Raw genomic sequence first — 10714 nt, 5'->3', positions numbered from 1 at the left:
TTATATTTACATATCAAATAATATGTGTTTTGTATATTTTAGTAAACTTTTAGAACTCTTAAGGCTTACAGAAATATTACAAATATAGTACAGAAATTTCCCATGTACTCTAGATCCACTTCCCCTTATTAACATCTCACTTTGGTATGGTTCATTTGTCACACATAGGGAACAGCTATTAACACATTATTATTAACAAAAGTCTACACTTTATTCAGACTTCCCTTGTTTTTTCCTGATATCCTTTTTCAGTTTCAGAACCCCATCCAGGATCCCACATCACATTCACGTCATGTCTCCTTATGCTTCTCTTAGCTGTGACAGTTTTTCAGGCTTGCCTTGTTTTGATGGCCTGGACACTTTTGAGGAGGACTGGTCAGGCATCTTGTAGGATGCCCCTCTATTGGAATTTGTCTGGCGTTTTTCTCATGATTAGAATGTGGTTATGGATTCTGGTGAAAAGACAGCTGAGGTTAAATGCCATTTCCATTACATTACATCAAAGTTATGTACTATCAGCCCTCTGTGTGACTGTGATTTCACCCTTTATCACCCAGCTACAGCAGGGTTCCTCAGGATTCTCCACTGTAAAGTTACTCTTTGCTTCTGCCTTTCCATTCTGCACTCTCTGCAAAGACGTCACTATACACAGCCCACACCTAAGGAGTGGTAATGTGCTCCTCTGCTTGTGGGTAGAGTATCTACACACATTGTTTGGACTTCTGTGCAGGAACTTTGTCTATTCTGGCCCATGCCAATTTTTTTTTTTTTTTTTTTTTGAGATGGAGTCTCACTCTGTTGCTCAGGCTGGAGTGCAGTTGCACAATCTCAGCTCACTGCAAGCTCTGCCTCCCGGGTTCATGCCATTCTCCTGCCTCAGCCTCCCTAGTATCTGGGACTACAGACACCTGCCACCATGCCCGGCTAATTTTTTGTATTTTTAGTGGAGACGGGATTTCACTGTGTTAGCCAGGATGGTCTCGATCTCCTGACCTCCTGATCCGCCTGCCTCGGCCTCCCAAAGTGCTGAGATTACAGGCATGAGCCACTGTACCCGGCCACAATCTTTTGTTTATTTAAGTGCATACCCAATTTTAATACATTGTATTAAACTCATCATGATTTTTTTTTTTTTTTTTTTTTGCTCCGATTGTTTCAGCTTCGGCCATTGGGAGTTCTTTCTATTGGATCCCATGTCCATTTAACATGCCCCCATCATTGTGTGGGTTTGTTTTGTTTTGTATAGTATAGATACAGATACATAGAAGAAGGTATAGATACTGCTGTAAAGTTCAATGGATTTTGACAAATTCATGTCTCATATAGCCGTCATTATAATATGATAGAGAATATTTTCTCTTACATAAAAAATTCTGACTGTGTGCTTCAGCTGTTTATTTACCTCCCTGCTCTGGACTTCTGAAAACCACTGATCTGTTTACCATCTATTTTGCCTTTTCCAGAAATTCATATAAATGGAATAATATAGTAAATTGCCTTTCTCAGAATGATGTATTTTACTTAGCAATGTGCTTTTACAGTTCATCCATATCTTTGTGTAGCTTGATAACTCATCCCACCTTTGTCGCAGTGTAATATCTCACTACATTGATGTATCACAACTTGTTTATCCATTCACATCTTAGTTGTTTCCAGTTTTTGGAGATTATGAATAAAGCTGCTAGAAACATTCACATACAGGTTTTCATGGGGACATACATTTTCAAATCAATTAGGTAAGTGCCTAGGAACACAATTGCTGAATTGTATGGTAAGACTGTGTGTAGCTTTGTGAAAAGCCATCAAACTTTCTTCCAAAGTGGCTGTACCATTTTGCAGTCAGATGAGCAATGAATAAGAGTTTGTGTTGCTTCCCATCCTTGCTATTATTTGGTATTTTAGAAATCTCTACCCACCTCATTTGGCCATTCCAATAAATGTGTAGTGGTAGCTCAGTGTCGTTTAATTTGGATTTTCTAATGGCATGTGATCTCAGGTGTATTTTCATGTCCTTATTTATCTGTACGTCTTCTTTGGTGAGGTATCTGTTCAGATCTATTGCTCACATAATAATTATGTCGTTTTATTTCTTAACTGTTGAGGCTTGTGAAGTCTGTGCATATGTTGGACACAAACCCTATACTAGGTAGGTGTTTTGCAAATATTTTCTCCTACATATTTATTCTCATATCACTCTGTACAACAGATATGTTATAATTTAGTGAATGGTTTCCACTAATCAATGCACAAACTTCTACCACTTGATTACCTGTAAGGCAAGCCCAGTTCAAGGTCAAACTATTGATTAAATATTTTGGCAGAAAGGAGAGGAGGAAAGAAAGAGGAAATCAGCAGATATGTTGCATTTTTTAATGCCTTTGGATTATTACCCACATATCTCACCAGGCCTTCTTACAGGAGCCTGCAGGAGCCAGTAGCAGATAAAGTTGAATAGGACTCAAAGGAACCATTCTTAGCATCTAAATAAACAATTAATTGAGAATGCCCCAACCCCAAAAGGGAGTGGCTTCACCCAGATGCTGCAAGATGGTGGACATGGCTCCCAAGAAAACTTGACTACATGATCTGAGAACAGAAAGACAACATAGGAAGACCTTTGCCTATGTTCAAATTTGGAGCATAGGCCCCAAGGCTCCAAGCCTGCACCATGTGAGGCCTGGACTGATGGAGAAGCAAGATCTCTGTGTGTATACCTTCTGACTCTAATGGTGTGCCTGTGTCCCCTGGGTCATTCCAATATTCCCTATATATTTATGACCTAAGTTTTCCAATAATCTTTGTGGTTGGTAAGATTCTTTTAAGATGAGTAGCTGCCAGTGGGATATAAGAAAAGGATAACTGGAAAGGCAGAGTGTGTCTTTTCTGGATTTGATTATTATACTGAGTCAATTTCCCCAATTCTGGGTAACCCAAATGTCGCAGTGATGTCCTGTCACTTACTATCTGGAAAATATTGGCTTGATCCCTATTTTATGAAATGTTAAAGCTCAAAGATATCCTCACATTCCAGGAGACTTGTCACTGAGCTCCTGCTTCTACTGAATTGAGGGTTGGATCATTTTGGTGTCCAGCACATTCATTCTTGCTTCGTACCAGCAGAGCTCAGGTGGGAAGTGAAACCCCTTTCCCTGATTTCATACAAGGAAAAAATAAACAAGCAATAAGAAGCATCACAAACACATACAAACTAAGCATTCTGGAGATGAGCCATTTTTGTTGAAGGTGGCGGGACTTGGAGTAAATTTATACAACAGCAAGAAAAACAACTTAAGTATCAGACATCCTTTGCCTTTACAGTCCTTTTAACACCCAAGACCCAGGATATTTTACTGTCATGTCAGCTAACGGGTAACCTCCCCAATCTCTTAATATGGAGTTGGCTTCCTATGCCTGCTCCTCTTTTCTTTGATTTTCTTTCTCCTTCTCTATCCACAACCTCCCATGGGTCCCCACCAACTCTACTAAATTTTTCATGTTCTATTATGCAGCAAAAGCTAGCTAGCATCTCTAAGATCACGCTTTCATCTCTAAATCACTCGAATAAGCTCAGCCCAACAAAAACACCTTTTATTCATTATGTCAGGAACACAAAGAATAGTAGAAACTCAAAGTTACCTCTAACTGGCTACTTCAACAGGATCCTTCCTCCTTGGGAGGCATTTGTGGGTTTGAATATGTTTTCTTCGCAGCACACTCGTGTTGGCAGTGGCAGCTTGTGTTTAAAGTGAGTTCAGGTGCAGCTCCACTTCCTCTGTGTCTCTGTCCTCTGATGGAAGATCCTAAAGGCAATGAGCAAGAACGCTCTTTAGGAAGCTTGGGTGAGGGTGCTGTTCTCTGTTCCTCCCTGAGGGGGCACTAGATCTGTTCTTAGCACCCTATTGATTTTCCATGATCTACTGGGTGTCCAGAAACCCACACACTTATTTCCAAGGCAAAAATATCCTTTTGCTGTGTTCAATCTCAAACTGTTTCTTCTGGTTGCCTTCTCTCACGAATGAAACCATATCCTTTTCTAATAATCCAAGAACGGCTCAAAGATTCAGGTTACTGATGACAATGTTCTGTGATTTCCAAAACACCCATATAATTACACACACACACACACACACACATATTTCAGTTATTTCAATGAAAGTGCTAACGAAAGTGAGGTAAACCTGTGAGCCGAAATTGCTTTTTATTAAAAGCCAAAGGAAGTTTAAGCAACAGTGTACAGTAACAGTACAATTTTCAATCATGTAAGTTGAAACAATAGTGTACAGTAACAGTACAATTTTCAATCATGTAAGTTGAAGCAATTGTGGACAGTAACAGTATAATTTTTAATCCTATAAATGAAGAAGTCTTCATTTTAGTTTTAAAATATTCATGGATGTATAACTTTAAACAGTGCTATGAATTTAAAATATTTATTAGATTTCTAAATTTAAATTAATACTTGGTTCCAGGATCCAAATTCTTGCACAGAGCAAGGTATAACTGTGTAATATATCACACGACAATTCAAAGAAAAAAAATGTTCTAACATCTGCTGTAGTGCTTGCTCTCAAATTATAATACAAAGAAGCCGTTACTAAAGAATATTTACGGATAGGAAAACAACATAAGGCTTTCAGGATGGCCAACTTTTGCCAGAGACTCTATTTACACATATAAATCTACTATTAACACCAGCTAGGAGCAGCTAGATCCATGCAGATAAAATCTGTATCCTTTCCTGTTTCTCTTGCATAACCAGTGAGTTTGAATGTTCCTTGAGAGGAAGCAATCTGTGAGATATTGTCACCTTTTCCTGTTACTGTGTACTGAAAGTTAGAATATATAGCAAGTAGTTGTAAATATTTCTATGCTTATTATCCTATTAGGTTAGAGATGTGAAAAAGCAAAAATAAATTTCAAAATATATTTAAAAAGGTATAATTGAATGTTATAATCCTGTTAAAATCTTATATTTGACAGAAGGTTCACAATTTTCCCAATATAAATATCAGGAACAACTTAACTATTAACCTAACAAGTAAACTATTGCATTAAAGGAAAATTAGGCTGGACGCGGTGGTTCATGCCTGCAACCCCAGCATTTTGGGAGGCCAAGGAAGGCTGATCACTTGAGATCAGGAGCTTGAGACTAGCCTGGACAATACAGTGAATGCCATCTCTACTGAAACTACAAAAATTAGCTAGGCGTGGTGTCATACGCCTGTAATCCCAGCTACTCAGGAGGCTGAGGTGGGAGAATCTCGTGAACCCAGGAGACGGGGGTTGTAGTGAGCCAAGATCGCGCCACTGCACTCCAGCCTGGGCGACAGAGTAAGATTCGGCCTCAAAATTTAAAAAAGTAAAATAAAAAATAAAGAAAATTAGCACAATTACAGCACATTACAAGTGAAATTCATTGGGGGGATAAAACCGATTATGCCAGAACAAAAATTTAAATTTCTACAGAGGTAGGGAAGAAAATAAAATCATTGAAGGAAGCTGAAAAGAGTTCTCAGTTAGTGGTCTTTATAATGGCCACTTTGCTGACCACCTGTAATAATTATGAAATACTACTGGACATGCAGCCATGTCAGTGGGAGCATCGTATGATTGTTTAGGCACATGTACTAGAGCTTGAGTACTCACTGCAAATCGTGGCTCTGACACTTACTAGCTTTCAACATTGAGCAAGCTGTACATCCTCTTGTATCCTTATTCATGTATAGGAGATAACAGTGCCCCTCACTGGAGGTTGGGGCACAGATGAGATAATGTAATGTATATAAAATAATTATCATAATACCTGGTTCCTGGTAGCATATGCTTAAAACTGTTTTTATGTTTGTGGAAATGCAGTGTTTTATACTTGCAATTGACATAAAATGCCTCAAGCAGTTTAACAAAGGACTTTTTATTAAAAATCTAGTAATCATTTTTTCTTGTTTGGTAGTTCTCATTACCTATGAATGGCTCTTTCATTCATTCCCAGATGTTTACTGAGGGCACTTGCTAGGTTGTGTGAACAGCACCAAACTGGAACACTGAATTTGTCTCAAAACAAGACACATTTTGAGATTGAGTATAAAAAGGAAAAACAGGGCTGGGAGTGGTGGCTCACACCTGTAATCCCAGCACTTTGGGAGGCCAACTCTGGAGGATCACGAGGTCAAGAGTTCAAGACCAGCCTGATCAACATGGTGAAATCCCATCTGTACTAAAAATACAAAAATTAGCCAGGTGTGGTGGCATGCGCCTGTAATCCCAGCTACTCAGGAGACTAAGGCAGGAGAATAACTTGAACCTGGGAGGCGGAGGTTGCAGTGAGCTGAGATCACGCCACTGTACTCCAGCCTGGGCAACAGAGCAAGACTTTGTCTCAAAACCATAAAAAAGGAAAAGCAGGTCTAATATAAGAGTTCATCCAATTGATCATGACCTAAAGAAGGTAGTTTACTCTAGCAATCTCAATCTCATTAATAAAACCATTCACATACAGAAATAGCAGTTGATTCCATGACTCAGAAACTACAAATACAATATTCCAGCTACTTCGCCTTTCAAGGATTCTTATTTTAATTTGAACCACAGTAGCACAGTATAATTTGGTTTTGTTTATCTCCTTTATATATAAATGATATTTACTATAAATATAATATATATAATGTAGATATATGTTCTTGGATCACTTTGTTAAACCAAAATTCCCATCTTAATAGTCTTGTAAGCTTCCTAATGCCCCTTCTCCACAGGAAAGAGCTATGGGTTGGACATTCCTAAGGGAAAACTGCAGGAGAGTGGGACTTTGTGCTAATATGGAAATACTGTATAGAGCTCTCGGGCTGCTGCTGAAGAAGAAAGATTTGCTAAATTTCAATGGATATTCTCACCTTCTTACGAAGTTAATTGTAGAAGGAGGATAATGACATTTTACACCGCAGAGGTTTCAACAGGAAATAGATTCCATGTGCTTGACGGTAGGCATCAGGAGATGGTCAGGACAGAATGGGGGTGAGTAGCAGCAGTGCTGGGTCGCAGGGTGAATGGAGAAAACATGATTCCTTCTTAGTGCATTTTAGATGAAGATACATTAGAAATACTGGTAAAGTGGCCGGGCACGGTGGCTCATGCCTGTAATCCCAACACTTTGGGAGGCCGAGGCAGGCGGATCACGAGGTTAGGAGTTCAAGACCAGCCTGGTCAACATGTTGAAACCCTGTCTCTACTAAAAATACAAAAAAAAAAAAAAAATTAGCCAGGCATGGTGGCAGGCACCTGTAATCCCAACTACTCGGGAGGTTGAGGCGGGAGAATGGCTTGATCCCTGGAGGTGGAGGTTGCAGTGAGCTGAGATCACGCCACTGCACTCCAGCCTAGGCGACAGAGCGAGACTCCATCTCAAAAAAAAAAGAAGTGTTGGTAAAGTGATATCCAAAAAGACTATCTGCTTTCTGCTTATTAACATATGTACATTTGTGACGATTTCAAAAACAAATTTAAATTCTTTTAGGTGTCAAATGCAGAAAAAGCTAAAATATAAATATTCTCATTCTTCTGGTTATGTCTTTGTATCATAAAGACAAATGATTATTACTTTTAACAAAAATAGAACTACTTAGAGAAATAAGAAGCGAGCTAATAGTGATTCATGATAATTTATTTCATTTTTTAGGATTTTAAAAAATAATTTTATTAGAGAGAGGGTCTTACTACATTGCCCAGGCTGGACTGGAACTTCTGGGCCTAAGTGATCCTCTTGCCTCAGCCTTCTAGGTAGCTGGGACTACAGGTGCATACCACCATGCCCAGATATTAGTTTATTTTATGGATGAAGAAAATAAAATAGAGAAAAAAAAAGAAAAAGTAAACAGAGGTTGTCATAACTTGAATTTCTTTCAAATATTCATTTCATAACAAACCACTGGCACTGTCATGAAATTTGCATATTTGGTATTTTCATTTTGTTGACATTTATTGCTCAATTAATTTATACATTTGCTTATTTCTGTAATACGCACTGTGTCTTATACGCAATTGAGTTATTATATAAAAACGAATTTTTTGGTAACTATATTTGCTTAAATGTCATTGCCATTGTAGGCCCTCTATTAGATTATATCTTATGCCTTTTGCTATTTTTGAAATTCTATTTTTATTTTTACTTAAAAATATAAAGATCAGATAAATCTTGCCTAATTGAGGAATATTTAATACATAAGTATTTAATAATAGTTATAGCAAAATAGTTAATATTTAATGCATCCCTGGTAACTATAAAGGAGGCCTGACATGATACATGCTATAGAAATTTGTACACTTCAGAATAAATTCAGACTATGTACAGTACTTGAAAACACTAAAGAATTCAAGACATCAGTAAAAGTGCTTACTTTATCATGACAAATAGGTATGTCACATCATGTCATAACCTTAAAGGGTTGATGGCTATAAGGAAATATATCATTTATATCCTCTTTCTATTAGATTTGACATTTGGGAAGTGGCAAATATATCTTTCATGTGAAAACTATGATGGCGAAGATTTTCCATCATAAAACAAGTGTGAGGTTGACATTGTTATTTCTTTTGAGAAGACTAAAGCCATCTATTCATCTGGATCCAGCAAATGTTAAGATATAAACATGAAAAGCACAAAAGCCACTGACCAATTGCTGGGCAGTGATTTCCCTCTCCATTACAAGGAATGGATTTGAGATGAATGTCATTGTAGCTCAGCAAGAATAACTATAAAAGAAATAATAATTAATAAAAAAGTAACAATTATTTTTTTACAAAGACAATTCCAGGGAGAAGAAAAAACCAACTTCGAAAGAATTTTGAAGTGGCCACCAAACCCCTTCAAAGAAGCATCCGAGGAAGTGCAGGACGGGAGGGATGGCTGCTGGCCAGGCACGTTCAACCTTGACCTCTGCCTTAATGGGGCCGTCTTCATTTGTCTGATGATTTCTAAATCTGGCTTGACTCTGTGTATTGGTAGCTGTCTCTGGCACCTGCCAGACACATCCTATATATGCTTGAGAATTTCATTCAGAGCTTTTCTATAGGACTCTCCATTGAATAGGTCACCAAATTGAAAAGACAAGCAAGTAGAAGAAAAGCCAGGAAACCACAAAGTAAAGCAACAGAAGTCATCCAGAAACAGACCAAATTATGACTTAATAGATTTGATTAAGAAACTCTTTCATGTTCCAGCAAAATTGATCAAGCGTGCTACTTCTGTTGACTTTAATACACCACATTGGGACAGAGTTTTTGTCTAACTTTCATATTTAGCAATTAAATTTCTTTAAAAAGCTAAATGTTACAGAGAGTATACTAAGTGAAGCTACAAATTCCATACATTTACCTTGTGGTTAATTTATATGTGGATGAAGATATCAAATACAAAGTAAAATTTACCTGAAATCTCACCACCAGACAAAAGTGTTAGTAATTTTGTTATGATTACCCACACATACACACAAACAGAGGAGGACTGGAACTCACAATCAGAACCTCAATGTGCAGAAATATACATAATTTTGTAATTATGTTCAACTTTCTTATGAGCTCCTATGACTTCTCAACAGTGAAACTAGCTAATTTTCTTCAAGCTAACTTGGTCACTTCCAAATTAAATATTAGTCTTGTGCAGGTTAATTTGCCTGTTGACTAAACAGTCAATTTTTCTGATTCTCTTCTTTCTCTTTTTCTCCTTTCAGCCTTGTTTCCTGGTGCATTCTAGGGAGGCTCATTGTAAGAGAGCAAAGGGTGCGGAGCTCACACAGCCTCTGTGCGGGAACGCACACATGTTCTCAGAGGTGCTGGTACCATGACTGCAGGGTCTGTCACTCCCGTTGCTATTGTGGCTATAAGAACAAGAGTTGAGGTTGAGAAACTGGCTGATCAGCCGGAAGGTGGCCAGAGCATCACAGACTTGTTCTTTTGAAGAAGCAGGACAAATATAGCTGGCCACAGTTGTGGCTCTCTGTTTAACCTGCTGAGCAGGTATGGATCTCATCTGTATTCACTGGCCCAGAGTCGCATCACCAACGACTGTTCAGTTTAAGACCTTGTGATCACCAAGGCCTCATCAACCTTCAGTGTCTTAAGAATACACTTCCTATTGGTCCTCCCATCCCTTCCTATGTTCCACACGCTGACGTTCCACTTAACTTACGTACACATCTCATGGATTATTATATAATTTTCCATTTACTGCCTACATTTAACATGTCTTATGAGTTTCATCCATACTATTTATTTTTGCTGGACTTTCTTTGATGGCAGAGGTGAATTTTGTCAACTAGTTCAGCAAACATACATGATGATTAGTTTCTCAGCTAAATGTGTCTCTGATACTAGCCCACTGATATAGTTCTGAAGATCGTAAGGTTTAAAACATGTTCTCACTATTTTTAATCAGTTTTTGGAAAAATATCTGCAATCCTCTTCAAAGTTACAATTTATGATAAATGGTGACACAATGTCAAAATATATTGAAATTGTAAATGTTGACAGCTTTACTGACTCACCTCTGAGGCCACAAGAAAAGTGTTTCCTTTATGAAGGCTGAGACAACTCATGAGCTCAAGAAATCAAAGCTACTAAATGGAGTGCATTGTCAATTCAAATGCTTTTCTTATTGAAATGTCTAAATATTTCAGCTCAAATGTTTTTACAGATATATTTGATTATTGCCTTCCAGAAAACCTAT

General features: G+C 37.9%; 1 long non-coding RNA gene across 1 annotated transcript; it reads right to left on the bottom strand.

Annotated features, from left to right (window-relative positions):
• Positions 1–226: 226 nt before the first annotated feature.
• Positions 227–6995, bottom strand: LOC139362554 (uncharacterized). Its single transcript, XR_011621704.1, has 3 exons — positions 6888–6995; positions 3637–3800; positions 227–452 (listed from the first exon to the last, which is right to left on the bottom strand). It is a non-coding gene; the product is annotated as an uncharacterized lncRNA (long non-coding RNA).
• Between the last annotated feature and the right edge of the window lie 3719 nt (positions 6996–10714).

Source organism: Macaca nemestrina, chromosome 4 (assembly GCF_043159975.1).
Source record: "Macaca nemestrina isolate mMacNem1 chromosome 4, mMacNem.hap1, whole genome shotgun sequence".
In the NCBI taxonomy this organism is placed as follows: Eukaryota; Metazoa; Chordata; class Mammalia; order Primates; family Cercopithecidae; genus Macaca; species Macaca nemestrina.
This window is presented reverse-complemented; position numbering and strand designations above follow the sequence as displayed.